Below are 26,795 nucleotides of genomic sequence, written 5' to 3'. Positions count from 1 at the left end.
GTGAACCGTATGTGCAGTTGACGGACTTTGAGCGAGGGCGTATAGTGGGCATGCGGGAGGCCGGGTGGACGTACCGCCGAATTGCTCAACACGTGGGGCGTGAGGTCTCCACAGTACATCGATGTTGTCGCCAGTGGTCGGCGGGAGGTGCACGTGCCCGTCGACCTGGGACCGAACCGCAGCGACGCACGGATGCACGCCAAGACCGTAGGATCCTACGCAGTGCCGTAGGGGACCGCACCGCCACTTCCCAGCAAATTAGGGACACTGTTGCTCCTGGGGTATCGGCGAGGACCATTCGCAACCGTCTCCATGAAGCTGGGCTACGGTCCCGCACACCGTTAGGCCGTCTTCCGCTCACGCCCCAACATCGTGCAGCCCGCCTCCAGTGGTGTCGCGACAGGCGTGGATGGAGGGACGAATGGGGACGTGTCGTCTTCAGCGATGAGAGTCGCTTCTGCCTTGGTGCCAATGATGTCGTATGCGTGTTTGGCGCCGTGCAGGTGAGCGCCACAATCAGGACTGCATACGACCGAGGCACACAGGGCCAACACCCGGCATCATGGTGTGGGGAGCGATCTCCTACACTGGCCGTACACCACTGGTGATCGTCGAGGGGACACTGAATAGTGCACGGTACATCCAAACCATCATCGAACCCATCGTTCTACCATTCCTAGACCGGCAAGGGAACTTGCTGTTCCAACAGGACAATGCACGTCCGCATGTATCCCGTGCCACCCAACGTGCTCTAGAAGGTGTAAGTCAACTACCCTGGCCAGCAAGATCTCCGGATCTGTCCCCCATTGAGCATGTTTGGGACTGGATGAAGCGTCGTCTCACGCGGTCTGCACGTCCAGCACGAACGCTGGTCCAACTGAGGCGCCAGGTGGAAATGGCATGGCAAGCCGTTCCACAGGACTACATCCAGCATCTCTACGATCGTCTCCATGGGAGAATAGCAGCTTGCATTGCTGCAAAAGGTGGATATACACTGTACTAGTGCCGACATTGTGCATGCTCTGTTGCCTGTGTCTATGTGCCTGTGGTTCTGTCAGTGTGATCATGTGATGTATCTGACCCCAGGAATGTGTCAATAAAGTTTCCCCTTCCTGGGACAATGAATTCACGGTGTTCTTATTTCAATTTCCAGGAGTGTATAAGGAAGTAGCGAACAGTGACGACTGGCCAGCTGGTACTTGCATGGCAACATTGCTGGTTCAGTAGTGAGACAGGTTGAGACGTAAATAGGTGAAACTGTGGACAGGAGTCGCATGGTTTCGTGATGGCGACTATTGTATGTGTAGTTGCGATCGCTTACAGATTCTTCTTATTCTTATTTTTTCTGACCTTATTCCGTGACTTCATGGAGTCAGCATAGTATCCTGGATTCGGGAATGTTAGTGGCAATTTATTGACGATAATGCTTTTCGCCCTTGTGAGGCATCTTCAGATTAATCTAGGTGTGTAAAATGACACTTAAAACGGGGGTGTGGTGGTGAGGGAACATCGTGCTATGCCGGACGGAGTGGCCATGCGGTTCTAGGCGCTACAGTCTGGAACCGAGCGGCCGCTACAGTCGCAGGTTCCAATCCTACCTCGGGCATGGATGTTTATGTTGTCCTTAGGTTAGTTAGGTTTAATTAGTTGTAAGTTCTAGGCAACTGATGACCTCAGAAGTTAAGTCGTCTAGTGCTCAGAGCCGTTTGAACCATTGAACCATGGTGCTATAGTCAGTATGCAAATAAAAGCATAACCGACTTCAAGCAGATAATAGAATGCTGAAGTAGATCTACGTTGTCTGCTGGAAAGAGGAAACATGGCAAACCAAGAAAAATATTTAAAAGGGCTTGTACAATGCGGAGACAGTCACATTTCAACGTACACAGCAAGGAGCGTTTCGTATATCGGATGAAACGTAAATACAGTGCAAGAGACGTCAGACCTCAAAAATGGCAAATAAATTTTTTATAAGATAAAAATTTCCCAAAGTAATACAGTTTTTTCAGCGAAATGCTGCAGAAACATTCAAATTTCGTACATAGAACTCTGTATATAAAGAGTTCTGAAAACAGGTGTATACTTCTCTAAACTTGGATGCCAACTTCACCCGACTCATTATTCTACAATAATCCCCGAATCGGTTATTACTTTTATGTTCATGTCACAGTTTTCCCATTTATTGTTGTGTATAGCGCTACTGAGACACCTTAGACAGTTTGTTAATGTTCGTCTCAAATTTCATTTGTCCCAGCAAAGGCTTCCTCAAAGGCGAAAGCAGTTCTGGCGTATTTCAAGATTGTGTGTTACGTCCATTGATGACCGAAATGCACTGCAGGGGAAAAACTGCAACACTCGCAAAGTCTCTGTTCAGAGGTACAAAGGTGATAACATGAGCGTGTTTCATCTGTTACGTTTATCGGCGGTCGGATGGCGCCCAGCATGCCTGCCCGTACGCCCACAATTTTTGACTCTGCAAACAGGAACTGTGCTCAGAGTAGACGTGAAGAGAGTTTGCAACAGTCGTTGTAGGGTACAACCATACCCCACCGACGAATATGTACTCCCGTTGAACAGCTTCAGCCATTTGAGCGGGAATACACGGTGGTCTGCGGGAAGATGGATGGATTTATCGACGGTCTGCTGCACATATTGTTCGTAATACATCGGTTGTTTAGACTGATTTCAGTAGTGGTCTGTGGGTCATTCCCACACTTGTAGAACAGGTTTTTGACTTCCACGTAGTACAGGCGCATGTCAAGAGCGTGGCATTGTGCCAGCAGTAGTGGACGACCTATTATCATCCGGAGACAAAATCCGGGCACTTGCCGCACCTGCTGCCACATCGCAGATCGCTGGCAATCCTCTGCTTGCAACAGGATTAACATTTGTGTGCCTCTAGCCCAGCTGACACCAACGCCACGAAACCGCCACGCACGGCTTCTCTATTGTTGTGAAAGTGTTGACTGGAGATTCTTATTTTATTCATTTGCTGCCACTTACAGATGACACGTCATATTTACACTATATGAAATTGTACATATGCAGAATGTAAAACGTAATTTGTTTTTTTCTTATTTTTCATATGATTTAATAATACGCAGTTTAAAATACTTACATACTTTAAAGTAGTCAAGGAACAGAAATACTTAAAATTAACCATTTATGTATAGAACATACGAAGAGGTTATGACATATTACAACTTTATGACGTACTATAAATTGGAAAAAAATATTCTAAAATGAGAAGATTCCGTCATTTAAGAAATAAATTATGTAGATTCGTATTGGAGATCACTCCACCTCTTTATCTCGGATGTGAGGGCTCCCCAAATCATTGAGTCTGTCACATTCGAGATAGCTCACAAAATATCTGCAGTATTAATTTGATATACACTCCTGGAAATGAAAAAAAGAACACATTGACACCGGTGTGTCAGACCCACCATACTTGCTCCGGACACTGCGAGAGGGCTGTACAAGCAATGATCACACGCACGGCACAGCGGACACACCAGGAACCGCGGTGTTGGCTCTCGAATGGCGCTAGCTGCGCAGCATTTGTGCACCGCCGCCGTCAGTGTCAGCCAGTTTGCCGTGGCATACGGAGCTCCATCGCAGTCTTTAACACTGGTAGCATGCCGCGACAGCGTGGACGTGAACCGTATGTGCCGTTGACGGACTTTGAGCGAGGGCGTATAGTGGGCATGCGGGAGGCCGGGTGGACGTACCGCCGAATTGCTCAACACGTGGGGCGTGAGGTCTCCACAGTACATCGATGTTGTCGCCAGTGGTCGGCGGAAGGTGCACGTGCCCGTCGACCTGGGACCGGACCGCAGCGACGCACGGATGCACGCCAAGACCGTAGGATCCTACGCAGTGCCGTAGGGGATCGCACCGCCACTTCCCAGCAAATTAGGGACACTGTTGCTCCTGGGGTATCGGCGAGGACCATTCGCAACCGTCTCCATGAAGCTGGGCTACGGTCCCGCACACCGTTAGGCCGTCTTCCGCTCACGCCCCAACATCGTGCAGCCCGCCTCCAGTGGTGTCGCGACAGGCGTGGATGGAGGGACGAATGGAGACGTGTCGTCTTCAGCGATGAGAGTCGCTTCTGCCTTGGTGCCAATGATGGTCGTATGCGTGTTTGGCGCCGTGCAGGTGAGCGCCACAATCAGGACTGCATACGACCGAGGCACACAGGGCCAACACCCGGCATCATGGTGTGGGGAGCGATCTCCTACACTGGCCGTACACCACTGGTGATCGTCGAGGGGACACTGAATAGTGCACGGTACATCCAAACCGTCATTGAACCCATCGTTCTACCATTCCTAGACCGGCAAGGGAACTTGCTGTTCCAACGGGACAATGCACGTCCGCATGTATCCCGTGCCACCCAACGTGCTCTAGAAGGTGTAAGTCAACTACCCTGGCCAGCAAGATCTCCGGATCTGTCCCCCATTGAGCATGTTTGGGACTGGATGAAGCGTCGTCTCACGCGGTCTGCACGTACAGCACGAACGCTGGTCCAACTGAGGCGCCAGGTGGAAATGGCATGGCAAGCCGTTCCACAGGACTACATCCAGCATCTCTACGATCGTCTCCATGGGAGAATAGCAGCCTGCATTGCTGCGAAAGGTGGATATACACTGTACTAGTGCCGACATTGTGCATGCTCTGTTGCCTGTGTCTATGTGCCTGTGGTTCTGTCAGTGTGATCATGTGATGTATCTGACCCCAGGAATGTGTCAATAAAGTTTCCCCTTCCTGGGACAATGAATTCACGGTGTTCTTATTTCAATTTCCAGGAGTGTATAAGGAAGTAGCGAACAGTGACGACTGGCCAGCTGGTACTTGCATGGCAACATTGCTGGTTCAGTAGTGAGACAGGTTGAGACGTAAATAGGTGAAACTGTGGACAGGAGTCGCATGGTTTCGTGATGGCGACTATTGTATGTGTAGTTGCGATCGCTTACAGATTCTTCTTATTCTTATTTTTTCTGACCTTATTCCGTGACTTCATGGAGTCAGCATAGTATCCTGGATTCGGGAATGTTAGTGGCAATTTATTGACGATAATGCTTTTCGCCCTTGTGAGGCATCTTCAGATTAATCTAGGTGTGTAAAATGACACTTAAAACGGGGGTGTGGTGGTGAGGGAACATCGTGCTATGCCGGACGGAGTGGCCATGCGGTTCTAGGCGCTACAGTCTGGAACCGAGCGGCCGCTACAGTCGCAGGTTCCAATCCTACCTCGGGCATGGATGTTTATGTTGTCCTTAGGTTAGTTAGGTTTAATTAGTTGTAAGTTCTAGGCAACTGATGACCTCAGAAGTTAAGTCGTCTAGTGCTCAGAGCCGTTTGAACCATTGAACCATGGTGCTATAGTCAGTATGCAAATAAAAGCATAACCGACTTCAAGCAGATAATAGAATGCTGAAGTAGATCTACGTTGTCTGCTGGAAAGAGGAAACATGGCAAACCAAGAAAAATATTTAAAAGGGCTTGTACAATGCGGAGACAGTCACATTTCAACGTACACAGCAAGGAGCGTTTCGTATATCGGATGAAACGTAAATACAGTGCAAGAGACGTCAGACCTCAAAAATGGCAAATAAATTTTTTATAAGATAAAAATTTCCCAAAGTAATACAGTTTTTTCAGCGAAATGCTGCAGAAACATTCAAATTTCGTACATAGAACTCTGTATATAAAGAGTTCTGAAAACAGGTGTATACTTCTCTAAACTTGGATGCCAACTTCACCCGACTCATTATTCTACAATAATCCCCGAATCGGTTATTACTTTTATGTTCATGTCACAGTTTTCCCATTTATTGTTGTGTATAGCGCTACTGAGACACCTTAGACAGTTTGTTAATGTTCGTCTCAAATTTCATTTGTCCCAGCAAAGGCTTCCTCAAAGGCGAAAGCAGTTCTGGCGTATTTCAAGATTGTGTGTTACGTCCATTGATGACCGAAATGCACTGCAGGGGAAAAACTGCAACACTCGCAAAGTCTCTGTTCAGAGGTACAAAGGTGATAACATGAGCGTGTTTCATCTGTTACGTTTATCGGCGGTCGGATGGCGCCCAGCATGCCTGCCCGTACGCCCACAATTTTTGACTCTGCAAACAGGAACTGTGCTCAGAGTAGACGTGAAGAGAGTTTGCAACAGTCGTTGTAGGGTACAACCATACCCCACCGACGAATATGTACTCCCGTTGAACAGCTTCAGCCATTTGAGCGGGAATACACGGTGGTCTGCGGGAAGATGGATGGATTTATCGACGGTCTGCTGCACATATTGTTCGTAATACATCGGTTGTTTAGACTGATTTCAGTAGTGGTCTGTGGGTCATTCCCACACTTGTAGAACAGGTTTTTGACTTCCACGTAGTACAGGCGCATGTCAAGAGCGTGGCATTGTGCCAGCAGTAGTGGACGACCTATTATCATCCGGAGACAAAATCCGGGCACTTGCCGCACCTGCTGCCACATCGCAGATCGCTGGCAATCCTCTGCTTGCAACAGGATTAACATTTGTGTGCCTCTAGCCCAGCTGACACCAACGCCACGAAACCGCCACGCACGGCTTCTCTATTGTTGTGAAAGTGTTGACTGGAGATTCTTATTTTATTCATTTGCTGCCACTTACAGATGACACGTCATATTTACACTATATGAAATTGTACATATGCAGAATGTAAAACGTAATTTGTTTTTTTCTTATTTTTCATATGATTTAATAATACGCAGTTTAAAATACTTACATACTTTAAAGTAGTCAAGGAACAGAAATACTTAAAATTAACCATTTATGTATAGAACATACGAAGAGGTTATGACATATTACAACTTTATGACGTACTATAAATTGGAAAAAAATATTCTAAAATGAGAAGATTCCGTCATTTAAGAAATAAATTATGTAGATTCGTATTGGAGATCACTCCACCTCTTTATCTCGGATGTGAGGGCTCCCCAAATCATTGAGTCTGTCACATTCGAGATAGCTCACAAAATATCTGCAGTATTAATTTGATATACACTCCTGGAAATGAAAAAAAGAACACATTGACACCGGTGTGTCAGACCCACCATACTTGCTCCGGACACTGCGAGAGGGCTGTACAAGCAATGATCACACGCACGGCACAGCGGACACACCAGGAACCGCGGTGTTGGCTCTCGAATGGCGCTAGCTGCGCAGCATTTGTGCACCGCCGCCGTCAGTGTCAGCCAGTTTGCCGTGGCATACGGAGCTCCATCGCAGTCTTTAACACTGGTAGCATGCCGCGACAGCGTGGACGTGAACCGTATGTGCCGTTGACGGACTTTGAGCGAGGGCGTATAGTGGGCATGCGGGAGGCCGGGTGGACGTACCGCCGAATTGCTCAACACGTGGGGCGTGAGGTCTCCACAGTACATCGATGTTGTCGCCAGTGGTCGGCGGAAGGTGCACGTGCCCGTCGACCTGGGACCGGACCGCAGCGACGCACGGATGCACGCCAAGACCGTAGGATCCTACGCAGTGCCGTAGGGGATCGCACCGCCACTTCCCAGCAAATTAGGGACACTGTTGCTCCTGGGGTATCGGCGAGGACCATTCGCAACCGTCTCCATGAAGCTGGGCTACGGTCCCGCACACCGTTAGGCCGTCTTCCGCTCACGCCCCAACATCGTGCAGCCCGCCTCCAGTGGTGTCGCGACAGGCGTGGATGGAGGGACGAATGGAGACGTGTCGTCTTCAGCGATGAGAGTCGCTTCTGCCTTGGTGCCAATGATGGTCGTATGCGTGTTTGGCGCCGTGCAGGTGAGCGCCACAATCAGGACTGCATACGACCGAGGCACACAGGGCCAACACCCGGCATCATGGTGTGGGGAGCGATCTCCTACACTGGCCGTACACCACTGGTGATCGTCGAGGGGACACTGAATAGTGCACGGTACATCCAAACCGTCATTGAACCCATCGTTCTACCATTCCTAGACCGGCAAGGGAACTTGCTGTTCCAACGGGACAATGCACGTCCGCATGTATCCCGTGCCACCCAACGTGCTCTAGAAGGTGTAAGTCAACTACCCTGGCCAGCAAGATCTCCGGATCTGTCCCCCATTGAGCATGTTTGGGACTGGATGAAGCGTCGTCTCACGCGGTCTGCACGTCCAGCACGAACGCTGGTCCAACTGAGGCGCCAGGTGGAAATGGCATGGCAAGCCGTTCCACAGGACTACATCCAGCATCTCTACGATCGTCTCCATGGGAGAATAGCAGCCTGCATTGCTGCGAAAGGTGGATATACACTGTACTAGTGCCGACATTGTGCATGCTCTGTTGCCTGTGTCTATGTGCCTGTGGTTCTGTCGGTGTGATCATGTGATGTATCTGACCCCAGGAATGTGTCAATAAAGTTTCCCCTTCCTGGGACAATCAATTCACGGTGTTCTTATTTCAATTTCCAGGAGTGTATTTATGTGTAGAGACGTATATTTGTATTAGTCCTATATCATATTTATTACAGCACATATGTGATTCACACATGGCGTAAACGCTACTTTATTTACTTATCTTAGACTTCCTTCTCTTTGCGCCTTACATGCGTGGTGTTTATGCCGTCTGTGTGGTAAACTGGTGAGAAAAAAATAGTGCTTTGCTGTTTTACGTGATGAGATTAGGTGCTGAATCTTCCTGGCAAGTTAAAATTGCGTGCCGGACCGAGACTCGAAATCGGGACCTTTGCCTTTCACGAGTAAGTGTTCTACCATCTGAGCTACCCAAGCACAACTCACGCCCTACCCTGACAGGTGTTCTTCTTCCAGTACCTCGTCTCCTGCCTTCCAAACCTCACAGAAGCTTTCCTGTAAAACGTGCAGAACTAGCACTACTGGAAAAAAGAATAATGCGGAGACATGGCTTAACCACAACCTGGGGGATGTTTCCAGAATGAGATTTTCACTCTGCAGCGGAGTGTGCGCTGATATGAAACTTACTGGCAGATTAAAACTGTGTGCCGGACCAAGACGAGGTAGTGGTAGAAGTAGTGCTGTGAGAACGGCACGAGAGGCGTGCTTGGGTAGCTCACATGGTAAAGCACTTCCTCCCGAAAAGCGAAGGTCCCGAGTTCGAGTCTCGGTCCGACACACAGCTTTAATCTGCCAGGAGGTTTTATATCAGCGCTCCCTCGGGTGCAGAGCGAAAATATTCTAGATTAGGTACTGTCTATGTGCAAGTGATGGACGAATGCGTATATGAGGTAAACAAGGTGAGGTGCCTATTCTAGAGTGCATTCACTCACGACATATAGGAACCATCCCAGGTTTCGTCGTGTGTGTGTGTGTGTGTGTGTGTGTGTGTGTGTGTGTTGGGTGGGGGGGGGGGGGGGGGACAGTCAGGTACAACACGCGGTCACATCTGGTGTTTCTGTAGAGTAGAGCAACCAATGGATATGCTTGTTACCCAAGGCAGCACAGAACTATTTGTTGCATTACCTCTAGCTGAACATTTGCACATCTCGTTCCTGGTGAATAAACAATAAATATTTCATCTCTATTTGTAGCCATAAGACAATAGTGAAAGATGCCAGGTTCTGATTACATGCTAGGCAAAAATCATTTCGGTCGTCATTTCAGGTTTCAGTATCACGCTATTGATGAACATGTTTAACATCTGACATCTGATTGTGCTTAGTTGACAATTAATATAGGTACTGGTCTCTACTCGCCGTCATCACCACAACTTTACTTCATGGCATTTCACACTTGTGCGTTGCACTTTGTTACATACCTTTTGTCGTTACTTCTCAGATGCAATATAAACTTCATGGGGTTTCCAGTGCAGTGCTAAATATATCGTCATTTATTTCCTGGTTCGAACATTTGGCCTTGTAAACTGATGCCGGTGAAAACTTAGATATTTTACGCCTGTGTATGCCCACTTGAGTGTCAAACAGCACGTAGGCTCTGTTTGGTTAACAATGGATTCAAATTTGAATCACGAAGAACAACTCGTCATATCATTTAATGAGTGTGGTAAGACTTCTGCAGTTCACTTATTGAATTGACGTAATTTACAAGTATTAAGGACTGTCAAAATTCCAATAACGTGTTTTCTAATATTTGCTAAACGACGGTATTCTCTAGTAGTCTCTCATGGTACCTGTCGTGTATAGTGAAACGACTCTGCTGCAGAGGGTTTGGAGGACCTGCAATACAGCTATTCAGTGTTTCTTGCATACAGTCAGCTGTGCCTATATGTTGTGAATTAGGGGTGACCCGGTTTTTACGCTGCCAAGTTTCCTTTCAGTGACAATAATTTAGTTTCACGATTGAATTGGCATTTTGGCCACCTAGGGATAGTAAAATTTCGCCTTTGCTGGACTTTCGTGTCTGAAACTGTATTCTTTGCGTTATCTTACAACTATGTCTGCAGATAGTATCTTGTGAAGTGGTACTGATGATGTTACACCACCAGTTGTCAGATGTGCGATATTTTTGGCACAACGTGTTTCAAGACCACATCATCCCCTTATCAAATGCCATAAACCAAGGAAATAAACCAATACATCGCAAATACTAGACATGCTGACAGCCAATAAAGATTTACTCATACATCGTCCTGTAGTATAACATCTTAAAGCACCATCAAAATATAGCAGCAAATATGCATTTTTAAACATGGTACTTTTCCTAGAACATCTCAAGTAGGCGTATTACTCTCTCAACGAACAGTGTTAAAGAAAAGACAGCGTTTTTCACACACCAAAGGTAGAATGTTCCTGCATTGCAAGTGCTACAGCCCCAAACGATTTATCATAAAATCTACGTCCATTACATGTGAGGTTCTAGTAAATTTTATAAAGCAATACCACATCTATGTTGCATCATATACATCGTTGTAGGGTGACAACTGAAAATATAGCCGGCCGAAGTGGCCGTGCGGTTAAAGGCGCTGCAGTCTGGAACCGCAAGACCGCTACGGTCGCAGGTTCGAATCCTGCCTCGGGCATGGATGTTTGTGATGTCCTTAGGTTAGTTAGGTTTAACTAGTTCTAAGTTCTAGGGGACTACTGACCTCAGCAGTTGAGTCCCATAGTGCTCAGAGCCATTTGAACCATTTTTTTGAAAATATAAAACCTAACGCCGCTAATTCAAAAAAGTTGGTGGCTGCTTTATAAGGTAGGCTTTGCTAAAGTGGATCCAATTGCCCTTTGGACTCTTCTGTCATCTTGGTTAACACACCACGTATTCCTTCCTTGAAAACCAAAATTTAGAGGAAGTGGAGATTTTTTGCGCCGGAAGCTGCGACATAAACGTTACAGGAAAGTACTTACTTTGCTAGGTGTTAGCGGCTGCCTTTAGTTTACGACTGTCCTTTCAGAGTATAACATTCCTACATCGGATGTTCTAAAATTAATTTTATGTTTGACAGTGAATGGTTGGCGCTGGCTTCTTTCTTTAGGGTATATTGTATTGCAGGATGACAAAATACTTTTATAAACCGTGGTTAGGATATGCCGTATAGCGAGTTATTAAATTGTTTCCTACTTTTGTATGGTTTCATAAGGGGATAACGTAGTCCCGAAACATGTTGTGCTAAAAATATCACAAATCTGGCGTAATATTCTCAACACCGATTTGCGTTATGTTGCATTTAAGCGATAATATGCTCTCTGAAAAGCACGTTCTGATGTTGCTGACTACCCCATTATCTGTATCATTTAGATTACGTTCTACATCCCAATAACACCAAATTTCGGCGCACTGTCCTAAATGATGCGTTCGTCGTCTTTCCCGCATTGATTTCTGCTGTAATTTTTCGCAGTGTTGCTTATCTGCATTGACAACTCTACGCAAACGGTGCTGCTCTCGATGGTTAAGTACAGAGCGTCGACGTCTGCGTTGTCCGTGGTAAGAGGTAATTCCTGTCATTTTGTGTTCTCGGCACGGACTTGACGCTGTGGATTGAGGAATACTGACTTCCCTAACTATTTCCGAAATGGAATGTTGCATGCGACTAACTTCAACTACCATTCCGTCTTCACGGTCTGGTAATACCCTTCGTTCGGCCACAATCACGTCGGAAACCTTTTCATATCAATCACCTGAGCACAAATGAGAGCTCTGACAATGCACTGCTCTTTTAGACGTTGTGTAAGTGATACTAGCGGCATGTCGAATTCCCATGACTTGTGTGACCGCGTAATCTGACGTAGAATGAGCAGAAGTTGCGAGATTCAGTTTTTTTTTTAATTTCATTGATTACCTGAACATATTTTCAAATAACTCAACCAGAAACTAGTCACTAGTTAAATAAAAAGAACTTAATGATTAAACTCTGGCTGTATCAAACGAGTTAACACAAATTGCTGTCTTGCAATTAACCCAGTATGCTGGAAATCCGCATTACTAATTGCCCCATTAGCAGTTTGGATGCAGGAAAAATAGCAATGTTGCTTTATGTCCACAGCTATATCAGGATTTCTTAATCCACCGTGTAAAGTGTGGCGGAGGATAATTAGTATTATTTCCCCTCCCTCTCCTACTAAGCCTATTGCGGATGGTACACGGCAAGTCAGTGTGTCATAAGAATCTGCCTAAGACCGGATTCCTCTTTTTAGTTTAAAATCGTGCTTATAATGCAATATATATTTCGGAGGAAGTCACAAACTTTCATAGCCGTTTCGGAAGTGGGCTTTTGGAATTTTGTGAGTAATGGTGTTGGAATTCACGATGACTTCCTTGTAAAATATGCCACTGCACTTCAGTTAACGTTTCTGTCACACTATCAAACCCTTACAAAGAGAACAGCCCTTGCTTTAATATTTTCCATTTCTTCCGTTAACTTTCTAGTGGTCCTAACGAGAAGAATGGTAATCAATGGTTGATCAAACATGGGTTTGTGAGCGATTTCTTTTCTTCACGCTTTCATTTACACTTCATTATTATTCGTCCAATAAGTGTGACATTATCTTCCCAACGTTTGAATCCATGTACTCGTTGATTCTTAACTCTAAATCTCATGATTCCGGAGAGTGATTAACTACAGTGCAGATAAACGATTCGGATATTTTGTACCTATTTACGTTCCGGCGTAACGATAAGCGCCGGCACGAAGATGAAGAACGCAAGAGCAGAGAAGACTGTGAGACGACGTCAGCCAATAGTTAGTTAACTATTACCGCAGTACGACAGAACCGGCCTCTAGCCGAAGACAATATAAGCGCCGCTCCTGCCACCCTAGGCAGGACTGTAGAAGACGGACACTGGTAGACCCGGACAGGAAGAGAGCGCCAGAAAAGCTTATACTTGTGATTCATATCCATTACTTGCATGGACATTCCATACAGCGAAAGACATTGATTATTATTTGCATGTCGCCAATAGCTCGCGACACGAGATTGTAAACCTAAGTTAGAAAAATGGTTCAAATGGCTCTAAGCACTATGGCACTTAACACCTGAGGTCATCAATCCCCTAGACTTAGAACTACTTAAACCTAACTAATCTAAGGACAGCACATACATCCATGCCAGAGGGAGGATTCGAACCTGCGACCGTAGCAGCAGCGCGATTCCAGACTGAAGCGCCAAGAACCGCACCTGGTTTCCAGTCGATACCTAAGTTGTTACGTCAATCACGTAGACTCAAGGAACGTGTGTTTTTAATAGGAGATATAACTGGATACAAAATGGCTCTGAGCACTATGGGACTCAACTGCTGAGGTCATTAGTCCCCTAGAACTTAGAACTAGTTAAACCTAACTAACCTAAGGACATCACAAACATCCATGCCCGAGGCAGGATTCGAACCTGCGACCGTAGCGGTCTTGCGGTTCCAGACTGCAGCGCCTTTAACCGCACGGCCACTTCTGCCGGCAACTGGATACAAATTACATCAAATAAATAAGCGCTGAATATTTAATTTTGTGGATGCTACTGCTATGTACTCGAGGGGCCGCTGCTACGCAACATTTGCAACATTCACTTCATGCTGCAACAAACGCCCTGACCGCCACGGTCGCCAGATCTCTCGCCAATTGAACTCGTCTGATGAATAGGAAACTTACTCCTCGTTCAGAGTCACCAAGATCCATTGCCAAATTGCAACAGAAGGTGGAAATGCTTGGGACAGTCTATCGCAGGATGCCATTCAGCACGTTTATGATCGTTCTCATGCGAGAAGACACGCCTGCGTTGTCTCCAGAGCTGGTACACTGTGTGCTTTTGCGATTGTTTGGACAGCCCTTAGTGTGACGTGTGCGTTTCTCTTAGTATGAATGTTTTGTCATACACTCCTACAATGATGGACTACCTCTCACAGCAGCTGACAATATAATGATCGTGTCCTCGAGGACGTTGCGTTCTTTATTCCGACACTGTCTATTAGTGTGTCCCTCATTTTCCTAAATTTGACACTCGACTGTTAAATCTTTTCTGTTTAGTTAGATTTACTGTGGAAAAAAGCATTTCAATCAATAGGATGTCATTAACCCGTACCGACCAATTTTTATGTTGGGAATTTTAGGTTTTATACTTTTTAATCAGTGTTAATGTCATTGATGACTGCATAAAATCAAAAGCAAAAGCCGCGCGGATTAGCCGAGCAGTGTACGCCGCCTTGTCACGGACCGCACGGCTGCCCCCGTCGGAGGTTCGAGTCCTCCCTCGGGCATGGATGTGTGTGTCGTCCTTAGCGTAAGTTAGTTTTACTTAGGTTAAGTGGTGTGTAAGCTTAGGGACCGATAACCTCAGCAGTTTGGTCCCATAACACATTACCACAAAAACAAATGCAAATTAAATACCTCATTGCTTTGTAGGTTGTGCTTACTATTCTTGAAAATACTTCCTTCTCAGTGTTCCTTTATTGCCGTCCCAGTAGAGTCTTTAACATAACGAAATGCACTATCATCTTGTCAACAGTCCGTAAAAATTTTGCTGTCATTTCATACGCCTTTCAGAAAAGTCTCTAACAAATTTCTGCTCCTTAATTCTCATTCTAACGCCTACATGTGACGTTTTGCACGTCCATGTCGAAGCGCATTCTTGAATAAACCTAGTGTGCAGAATATTCAGTTAAGAGAATAGATTTCTGCTCTAGTCTTAGATGAAATAGGATAATGCATTCTCTGAAATGAAAATGACATGAACTAGGAGAATGAAATTAACGAATTAAAACGAACAAATAAATATTAATCAGAATAATGCTTAACTCGCCATACATTCGTCCGATCAGCTCTCCACAAAAAGGAATATATCTGTTTTCCATTTGCAGATTCTCTCTGTCCAAATTTGCTACCATTTTGATTTTGGTTTGGAAGTTTACTTCACCATCAAAGAGACAACTGTGCTGATAAATACCACAAATGATGACTAAATTTCCTTTGAGCTGATTTTTAAATCTTGTAATCTATCCTTTCACATGATTTCATATCTTTTGAAAAGCATAGATCCATATGAGAAGCTTCTACGGAGCCACTGCACTAAAGCCACTATTTGACATAAACGCTTGCAATGCATTTTTAATTTTCTATGGGTACTTGAAGTAGTGATTTAAGCATAAACGTTTTTAAGCAATAAATTGCTCTTGCCGTCTATCTTACATGATTCATTGCTCCGGAAGAAAATATTTTCACTCCCTGAAGTATTCCACAGATATCTGTGAGTTTACGGTGATAACCTCTCAATATTGGTTTACCTAATTCACTTTCATGAAAGCGTAACATCTACTTAATTTCTGACCCATTAGAAAACACATAAACAATCAATTTCCAGCGTGATAATCACTGACACTTTTTCAAACGCTTAAAAACTGGTATGCTTGTTTTGCCACGTGCTTTATATTCAGACAAACTTTTTAAAATGAGTTAACAACTTTGATGACTTCATGGGAAATGCAACAACTGTCTACCTAATTTGTATTCAAGTGTAGGATACATGATCCATTAAGACGCCTTGTGTTTGTGGTAATTGTGTCACTGCATAATGTTTACATTTTTTCTTCGAAACGTTACCACTTGCGAAACAGAGATTACTTTCCTTTCACCAGAAATATTCTTTAATTTTGGAAAGTCAATGAGATGCTCACTATTTCCAGATGTAACAGTGACATGTAGTCTTTCTCCGTTCTGGTTCCTGTCATATAATGCTGGCTGCAGTTTACGACACCAATGAACTGTAAGAACTGCAGTGATACCATTCCTGAAAGTTGATTTTATAATTTCAGACATTCTCTTCTCTTTTTCTCTCTGACACTATGAAGAGAATATTTATTATTACTGGGCTCTTCAGCATTATGTCTAAGTGCCTCTGCTGTTGCCTGAAGAATATGTACAAAATCTCTTACACTCACCTGGCATCTACGCAAGGCAGCCGCTAAGTTTTCAGAAACAAAATCTTTTGTACCTCGCCTTGCAGCATTCTCCAACGAGCTACTCTCAGAAGTGCGGTGTAAAAGTTCACCGCCATAAACGTCTCTATCATTTGGACTGGTTTGTCTGATTCTTTAGAAGATGAAGTAAGAAGGGCAGCAGAAGATGTGGAAGTAGATGTTGTGCACTTTTGTTTCCCTTGTCTTTCCTCTTCTTCCAGTTTTTCTGTCTCGTCCTTTCTTCTTTATCCGCAAGCATTCTCCGCACTCCTTCAGTGTAGCCTTTAGTCCCTGGCTCTCTCTGATGAAGTAGAAACATCCTGCCCTCGTTCATCTTGGTTGATTGTAGAGCTTTGGCGTGTGTGATACCAAACAAATTGTCCAAATTATTGATAACACTATTTCAAGGAGCTGGAACACATCTTGGCCCATTTTTGCGTTTTTTCTCTTTGCAATTTTCACCTCCCCGAAAGCCACTTAATAAGTTTTCGTGGACAGTGCTGAGTGTCTCTTCTCAGTATCCTTACTTTCTCACAAAATATAATGTACTCACGAAGTACACGATTATCCCCTTCTCTACCGCCTAGTTTTACTTCCCTACGATAAAAAATAAAATATTCGGCGCTTATTTATTTGATGTAATTTGTGTCCAGTTATATCTCCTATTAAAAACACACGTTCCTTGATTCTGCGTGATTGACGTAGCAACTTAGGTATCGACTGGGTTCTAGGCGCTACAGTCTGGAACCGCGCGACCACAACGATCGAAGGTTCGAATCCTGCCTTGGGCATAGATGTGTGTGATGTCCTTAGGTTATTTAGATTTAAGTAGTTCTAAGCTCTAGGGGACTGATGACCTCAGAACTTAAGTCCCATGGTGCTCAGTGCCATTTGAAATACGTGCGGGACGATCGGCGACAGTTAAATATTGACTACACTGGACGTTCACAAGCTAATACGCTTTGCTGGCGTCAGAGTGACATCTACGAAATATGTGAAAGACCGTGTTTGCTCATGCGAGTTCGCGTGCAAGTCGACACGGATTACAGTGTTTCAATTACAACAAATTTTTTTACACAAATGTTTTGTTCTCATTCAAACAATATTGGAGACTGAGCCTCAAAAATATTGAAGCTGTAAAATTTACATAAAGTTTCTACGAAATGCTCACGCTCAAGGCCTAGCGCATGGACCGGGAGATGACCACAATAGTAAATAAATGCAGTGTAATGCATGTAAATTGTGGTGTCCTGCCAACTCGTATCTTATACGGTGCCTAATGGACGCTGCTTTCGCGGATAGCTATAAAACAAATCACGCAAATCACATTAATGGGTTTTATTACAATAAAGTAGATTGACAATATCTAACTTTGGGTCTAGGCGCTTCAGTCTGGAACCGCGCTGCTGCTACGGTCACAGGTTTTCGAAAATGCGACCGTAACAGCAGCGCGGTTCCTGCCTCGGGCATGGATGTGTGTGCTGTCCTTAGGTTAGTTAGGTTTAAGTAGTTCTAAGTCTAGGGGACTGATGACCTCAGATGTTAAGTCCCATAGTGCTTAGAGCCATTTGAACCATTTTTTCTAACTTAGCTTTACAATCTCGTGTCGCAAGCTATTGGTGACATGCAAATAATAATCAATGTCTTTCGCTGTATGGAATGTCCATGCAAGTAATGGATTTGAATCACAAGTATAAGTTTTTCTGGTGCTCTCTTCCAGTCCGGGTCTACCAGTGTCCGTCTTCTACAGTCCGGCCTAGGCTGGCAGGAGCGGCGCTTATATTCTCTTCGGCTAGAGGCCGGTTCTGTCGTACTGCGGTAATGGTTAACTAACTATTGGCTGACGTCGTCTCACAGTCTTCTCTGCTCTTGCGTTCTTCATCTTCGTGCCGGCGCTTCTCGTTACGCCGGACCGAAAATAGGTACAAAATGTCCGAATCGTTTATCTGCACTGTAGTTAATAACTCTCCGGAATCATGAGATTTAGAGTTAAGAATCAACGAGTACATGGATTCAAACGTTGGGAAGATAATATCACACTTATTCGACGAATACTAAAGAGGTTTAAATGAAAGCGTGAAGAAAAGAAATCGCTCACAAACCCTTGTTTGATCAACCATTGATTACTCTTCTTCTCGTTAGGACCACTAGAAAGTTAACGGAAGAAATGGAAAATACTAAAGCAAGGGCTGTTCTCTTTGTAAGGGTTTGATAGTGTGACAGGAATGTTAACTGAAGTGCAGTGCCACATTTTACAAGGAATTCATTGTGAATTCGAACACCATTACTCACAAAATTCCAAAAGCCCACTTCCCAAACGGCTATGAAACTTAGTGACTTCCTTCGAAATATATCTTGCATTGTAAGCACGATGTTAAACTAAAAGAGGAATCCGGTCTTAGGCAGATTCTTATGACACACTGACTTGCCGTGTACTATCCGCAATCGGCTTAGTAAGAGAGGGAGGGGAAATGATACTAATTATCCTCCGCCACACTTTACACGGTGGCTTACGGAATCCTGATATACGAGGGCTATCCACAAAATACATTACGTTTTGGAATTAAAAATAAATAAAGTATTGGAAAATTTTTTTATTATCTACACATGAAAGCCACACTTAAATACTACTTTTCTACATAGTTGCCATTTAAATTAAGGCACTTATCGTAGCGATGGACTAGCTTGGAAATTCCTTCGTCGTAAAATTCGGCCGCCTGCGCCTTCAACCACGTGGTTAATCAGTAACCCGGTAGAAATACGATTTTTGTGGATTTCCTGGAAAGAGGCACTACAATAAACTCTCAAAGGTATTGCCAAACTCTGCACAACCTCAGAATAGCAATACAAAACAAGCGCATGGGAAAGTTGGGCTCAAAGATCTTGCTGATTCGCGACAACGCCCGGGCCCACACGGCAAATGCCACTCGTGAAGTTCTCGAATCTTTTAAGTGGGAGTTGTTTCCTCATCCGCCGTATAGTCCCGACATGGCACCGAGCGACTTCCACTTATTCCCAGCAATGAAGAAGTGGTTGGCTATGCAGCGTTTTGATGACGACGCACAGCTTCAAGAAGAGGTAACCACGTGGTTGAAGGCGCAGGCGGCCGAATTATACGACGAAGGAATTTCCAAGCTCGTCCATCGCTACGGTAAGTGCCTTAATTGAAATGGCAACTATGTCGAAAAGTAGTATTGAAGTGTGGCTTTCATCTGCATATAATAAAAAAAAAATTCCAATACATTATTTATTTTTAATTCCAAAACGTAATGTACTTTGTGGATAGCCATCGTAGCTGTACACATAAAGCAAAATTGCTATTTTTCCTGCATCCAAACTGCTAATGGGGCAATTAGTAACGGGGATTTCCAGCATGCTGGGTTAATTGCAAGACAGCAATTTGTGTTAACTCGTTTGATACAGCCAGAGTTTCAACATTCAGTTTTTTTTTATTTAACTGGTGACTAGTTTCTGGTCGACTTATTTGAAAATATGTTCAGGTAATCAATGAAATAAAAAAAAACTGAATCTCGCAACTTCTGCTCATTCTACGTCAGATTACGCAGTCACACAAGTCATGGGAATTCGACATGCCGCTAGTATCACTTACACAAGGTCTAAAAGAGCAGTGCATTGCCAGAGCTCTCTTTTGTTTCCGACGTGACTGTGGCCGAACGAAGGAAATTAAGAGACTCTGAAGACGGAATGGTAGTTGAAGCTAGTCGCATAGGACATTCCATTTCGGAAATCGTTAGGGAAGTCAGTATTCCTCAATCCACAGCGTCAAGACCGTGCCGAGAATACAAAATGACAGGAATTACCTCTTGCCACGGACAACGCAGACGTCGACGCTCTGTACTTAACAATCGAGAGCAGCGCCGATAGCGTAGAGTTGTCAATGCAGATAAGCAACACTGCGAAAAATAACAGCAGAAATCAATGCGAGAAGGACGACGAACGCATCATTTAGGACAGTGCGCCGAAATTTGGTGTTATTGGGATGTAGAACGTAATCTAAATGATACAGATAATGGGGTAGTCAGCAACATCAGAACGTGCTTTTCAGAGAGCATATTATCGCTTAAATGCATCATAACACAAATCGGTGTTGAGAATATTACGCCAGATTTGTAATATTTTAGCACAACATGTTTCGGGACTACGTTATCCCCTTATGAAACCTTACAAAAGTAGGAAACAATTTAATAACTCGCTATACGGCATATCCTAACCACGGTTTATAAAAGTATTTTGTCATCCTGTAATACAATATACCCTAAAGAAAGAAGCCAGCGCCAACCATTCATTGTCAAACATAAAATTAACCTTAGAACATCCGATGTAGGCGTGTTATACTCTGAAACGACAGTCGTAAACTAAAGGCAGCCGCTAACACCTAGCAAAGTAAGTACTTTCCTGTAACGTTTATGTCGCAGCTTCCGGCGCAAAAAATCTCCACTTCCTCTAAATTTTGGTTTTCAAGGAAGGAATACGTGGTGTGTTAACCAAGATGACAGAAGAGTCCAAAGGGCAATTGGACCCACTTTAGCAAAGTCTACCTTATAAAGCAGCCACCAACTTCTTCGAATTAGTGGCGTTAGGTTTTATATTTTCAGTTGTCACCCTACAACGATGTATATGATGCAACATAGATGTAGTATTGCTTTATAAAATTTACTAGAACCTCACATGTAATGGACGTAGATTTTATGATAAATCGTTTGGGGCTGTAGCGCATGCAATGCAGGAACATTCTACCTTTGATGTGTGAGAAACGCTGTCTTTTCTTTAACACTGTTCGTTGAGAGAGTAATACGCCTACTTGAGATGTTCTAGGAAAAGTACCATGTTTAAAAATGCATATTTGCTGCTATATTTTGATGGTGCTTTAAGATGTTATACTACAGGACGATGTATGAGTAAATCTTTATTGGCTGTCAACATGTCTAGTATTTGCGATGTATTGGTTTATTTCCTTGGTTTATGGCACTTGATAAGGGGATGATGTGGTCTTGAAACACGTTGTGCCAAAAATATCGCACATCTGACAACTGGTGGGGTAACATCCTCAGTACCAGTTTACAAGATACTATCTGTAGACATAGTTGTAAGATAACGCAAAGAATACAGTTTCAGACACGAAAGTCCAGCAAAGGCGAAGTTTTACTATCCCAAGGTGGTCAAAATGCCAATTCAATCGTCAAACTAAATTATTGTCACTGAAAGGAAACTTGGCAGCGTAAAAACCGGGTCACCCCTAATTCACAACATAAAGGCACATCTGACTGTATGCAACAAACATTGAATAGCTGTATTGCAGGTCCTCCAAACCCTCTGCAGCAGAGTCGTTTCACTATACACGACAGGTACCATGAGAGACTACTAGAGAATACCGTCGTTTAGCAAATATTAGAAAACACGTTATTGGAATTTTGACAGTCCTTAATACTTGTAAATTACTTCAATTCAATAAGTGAACTGCAGAAGTCTTACCACACTCATTAAATGATATGACGAGTTGTTCTTCGTGATCCAAATTTGAATCCATTGTTAACCAAACAGAGCCTACGTGCTGATTGACACTCAAATAGGCATACACAGGCTTAAAATATCTGTGTTCAGCAGCATCAGTTTACAAGGCCAAATGTTCAAACCAGGAAATATATGACGATATATTTAGCACTGCACTGGAAACCCCTTGAATCTTATATAGCATCTGAGAAGTAACGACAAAAGGTATGTAACAAAGTGCAACGCACAAGTGTGAAATGCCATGACGGTGAGTAGAGACTAGTACCTATATTAATTTTCAACTAAGCACAGTCAGATGTCAGATGTTAAACATGTTCACCAATAGCGTGATACTCAAACCGGAAATGACGATAGAAACAATTTTTGCATAGCAGGTATTCAGAACTTGGCATCTTTCGCTATTGTCTTATGGCTACGAATAAAGATGAAATATTTATTGTTTATTCACCAGGAACGAGATGTGCAAATGTTCAGCTAGAGGTAATGCAACAAATAGTTCTGTGCTGCCTGGGACTCCATCCACGTTCATATTGTCGTTGTTGATCCCACACGAAGAGGTGTTAACTATGAAGTTCTTTTTCACTAATAGTTAGGATCGCGACGTTCGCAGAGACCTGAAGGAGTTTGGAATTGTGAGGAAACAACGTAATGATGAGACGGTATCATCTCGTACGTTTCCAATCCAAAGAAAAAATTGGAATCAGATATCGAATTCCAGTCCAGTACCAATACTTTCAACATCCCAGCGTCACTTAAAGTAAGAAATGAAGGTCCTATGACCTTACATGGCGATTGGCTTGTAACCTCCCCCTCACTTATCGACCTTAATGTCAGTGAAAAATTAAGCAGCGTGCACCTAATAGAAATTTGGGAAAAGCAATCGTCACCGAAGTTAATTTGTCGGTAAAGAGGGAGGAAAGGGTTACATCTAAATGAAAGGAAAAATGCAAATGAAATTGTTGGAAATTAATTTTGAGAAAAGGGTAGAATTAATAAAGAAAGGAAATGTGCGGTCGTTACGTTAACAATTAATTGGCGTTTATTGGATATTATGATTTGGGGAAAATTACGGTCGCCAGTCCTATCGACAACTACTATAATAACTGAAAATGAAAGATTAATGCACATATCATTAGCACTAAAATCGTGGAAACTGAAGGTTGACACATGTTGTGTGAAAACTGAATGTTTGTCAGAAGTAATAAATTTCGCTACACTCTGACTGAATTAATAAAAACGGAAAATTGAAAGTTAATTTAGTGACTGAAATTAATAGTGAGCTTTTTTTCTGAAGCACTACGAAATTCAGTAAAATAAGGTTAGTCTTGGGCTACCTCCACAAGCATTTCAAAAGCTGCTTGAATCTACGCAATTTAGAAATAATAGATTTAACTTTGACTTTTAATTAAATGATTCTGAACAATTAACAATAGTAAAATTTAGTACGTACCAAGCTGAGCTGCAGTCACAGGTAAGCTAAAATATGGTAACAAAACTCGCACTCTTAATTTGTGCTTGTGTAATCTAAATATTGTAGCCAGCTATGAATACTTTAACTGAACTTTGAAATTAAAGCAGTGAAATGGAATGATATTACTTTAATGCTGGCGTTTGAATTTCAACGACACTCCGGTCCATTCCGGAAAAGGAAGGGACCCCGCTTGGTAATGCAATTGGGACAATGAGCAACAAAGGTTCATGCTAAGTTTCTGTATTTTAGTGATGGAATACACTCCTGGAAATTGAAATAAGAACACCGTGAATTCATTGTCCCAGGAAGGGGAAACTTTATTGACACATTCCTGGGGTCAGATACATCACATGATCACACTGACAGAACCACAGGCACATAGACACAGGCAACAGAGCATGCAAAATGTCAGCACTAGTACAGTGTATATCCACCTTTCGCAGCAATGCAGGCTGCTATTCTCCCATGGAGACGATCGTAGAGATGCTGGATGTAGTCCTGTGGAACGGCTTGCCATGCCATTTCCACCTGGCGCCTCAGTTGGACCAGCGTTCGTGCTAGACGTGCAGACCACGTGAGACGACGCTTCATCCAGTCCCAAACATGCTCAATGGGGGACAGATCCGGAGATCTTGCTGGTCAGGGTAGTTGACTTACACCTTCTAGAGCACGTTGGGTGGCACGGGATACATGCGGACGTGCATTGTCCTGTTGGAACAGCAAGTTCCCTTGCCGGTCTAGGAATGGTAGAACGATGGGTTCGATGACGGTTTGGATGTACCGTGCACTATTCAGTGTCCCCTCGACGATCACCAGTGGTGTACGGCCAGTGTAGGAGATCGCTCCCCACACCATGATGCCGGGTGTTGGCCCTGTGTACCTCGGTCGTATGCAGTCCTGATTGTGGCGCTCACCTGCACGGCGCCAAACACGCATACGACCATCATTGGCACCAAGGCAGAAGCGACTCTCATCGCTGAAGACGACACGTCTCCATTCGTCCCTCCATTCACGCCTGTCGCGACACCACTGGAGGCGGGCTGCACGATGTTGGGTCGTGAGCGGAAGACGGCCTAACGGTGTGCGGGACCGTAGCCCAGCTTCATGGAGACGGTTGCGAATGGTCCTCGCCGATACCCCAGGAGCAACAGTGTCCCTAATTTGCTGGGAAGTGGCGGTGCGGTCCCCTACGGCACTGCGTAGGATCCTACGGTCTTGGCGTGCATCCGTGCGTCGCTGCGGTCCGGTCCCAGGTCGACGGGCACGTGCACCTTCCGCCGACCACTGGCGACAACATCGATGTACTGTGGAGACCTCACGCCCCACGTGTTGAGCAATTCGGCGGTACGTCCACCCGGCCTCCCGCATGCCCACTATATGCCCTCGCTCAAAGTCCGTCAACTGCACATACGGTTCACGTCCACGCTGTCGCGGCATGCTACCAGTGTTAAAGACTGCGATGGAGCTCCGTATGCCACGGCAAACTGGCTGACACTGACGGCGGCGGTGCACAAATGCTGCGCAGCTAGCGCCATTCGACGGCCAAGACCGCGGTTCCTGGTGTGTCCGCTGTGCCGTGCGTGTGATCATTGCTTGTACAGCCCTCTCGCAGTGTCCGGAGCAAGTATGGTGGATCTGACACACCGGTGTCAATGTGTTCTTTTTTCCATTTCCAGGAGTGTAGTTCGAAAAGCTGAGGTCTGCCATACAGTTCTAAAACTTGCCGTGCTTTTAGTCTTCCTTGTTGGTTGATTGAAGGTTAGCAGTCGTCGATCACGGATGTGGCGACAGTCACTTATTGTCGGCCGTCGCTGTTGCAGAAGCTGGATGTTGGCGCGCCTTCTTCTCGACACGGTCACCAGGCGCAACGGGTTCTTGATGTGCGCCAGCTAATGCTTCCCGTCCCCGACACCGTGTCAGAAACTATTATAGCAAGTCGAGCGCAGTTACATGCTGCCAAACCCCGAAAGCGCGGGAGCGTCACACAACACACCTGCTCCACCGCCCTACTCCAGCCAGACTCCATCTGCCCGCGCCCCATGCGGCAGAATTAACACTAACAAAGATCCTAAACACTTTCGTTCTCCACACGACCTATCGATGTAATCGTTCGATAGCATAGTTTCCCTAGGCCAGACCCAGCGTAAAATACAAATAATATTTGCAAAACAAACCATATATATATATATATATATATATATATATATATATATATATATATATATATAGAGAGAGAGAGAGAGACAACAATTACAATATATAAAGACACAAAAAAAATATAGTACAATAGATGGAAATAGGAGGATATGCATTTCCAGCGTTACAGGCTCATGAATTAAATTAACATTACTACAACAAAAAATCTCACTAGAGTCAGAGTTTCTGCAAGCAGTGGCTTCCGCCTCTCAGAGCCAAAACTAATGCAACTCTGCTTCAGGCAGTTGCGAATGCACAAGTTTAAAGTTGATCGCCAACGATATTTTGTATATACTGACATACATAGGAGATATGACCTTGTGATAAGAGACATCAGAGATTGCACGGTAAGGTTTACTTGTTCAGTATGTCCACGCGCTTTTTGAGAGTGGAACGGTAGAAAAATAACGTGACAATGATTCAGAGAACGACCTGCCAAGCACCTAGTCGTGAATTGCAGAGTATGAATGTAGATGTGGACACGTATGTCAAGGGAGCGTTAGTAGGAAGGAGGGAGGGAGAGGGATCTAGGAATGGCTAGGAGTGCAGAAATGCAAAATAAAAGAGCATTCCTTATTTAGAAGTATGCCACAGTTCGTTTTATCATAGAAAAGAGAGAAAAGGAAGGAATGTACTCAGAACAAAAAATTTAATGTAAGTAAGAGAATATGAAAAGCAGGGATTTCATAGGTTTTGAGAGCTATTATAGAGGACAGTAAAGAAAGTAGAAATTAATCGAGAATGTCTAGTTTCAATGGAAACTGTTAAATCTGATTACAACGTTTTGGGAGAAGGGAGTAGAAGGGGAAGTGAGGTGATAATGTAAGAGAGGCAAGAGCGAGTGAGAGAGGGAATGGAGAAGAAATTAAAAAAAAATCATTTGCAGGACTTTTGGAGGTTGGAGCTTGTATTAATGGAAGGAGGGGAAGAGAGAGATGTATATGAAATAAAATAGTATTAAAGCGTCCGTCTAAACTGATTACTTTGTAAGTACCTAGACAGGGTATAAATGAAACAAAAACAGAATATTTAACAAACTGTATATTCAAAAGAAACATACAACAATAAAAAAGGCAACTCAAACAAAATCTAACTCAGATTTTATTTTACCTGTTGCCCAGGGATCTTCCTTTGGATCTCAGTGAGGAAACATGAATAAAAATACGACATAACAAAACGTTTTGATGTTTTATCCAGAATCCCACATTATTTTGTACTTCCGTCA

General features: G+C 44.1%; 1 protein-coding gene across 1 annotated transcript in view; it reads left to right on the top strand.

Annotated features, from left to right (window-relative positions):
• LOC126195686 (uncharacterized) overlaps positions 1-26,795 on the top strand; it is a 139,204-nt gene that overhangs the window by 22,157 nt on the left and 90,252 nt on the right. The window lies entirely within an intron of this gene.

Source organism: Schistocerca nitens, chromosome 7, assembly GCF_023898315.1.
Source record: "Schistocerca nitens isolate TAMUIC-IGC-003100 chromosome 7, iqSchNite1.1, whole genome shotgun sequence".
Classification (NCBI taxonomy): domain Eukaryota; kingdom Metazoa; phylum Arthropoda; class Insecta; order Orthoptera; family Acrididae; genus Schistocerca; species Schistocerca nitens.
The sequence above is the reverse complement of the archived record's forward strand: the minus strand, read 5'-3'. Positions and strand labels throughout refer to the sequence as shown.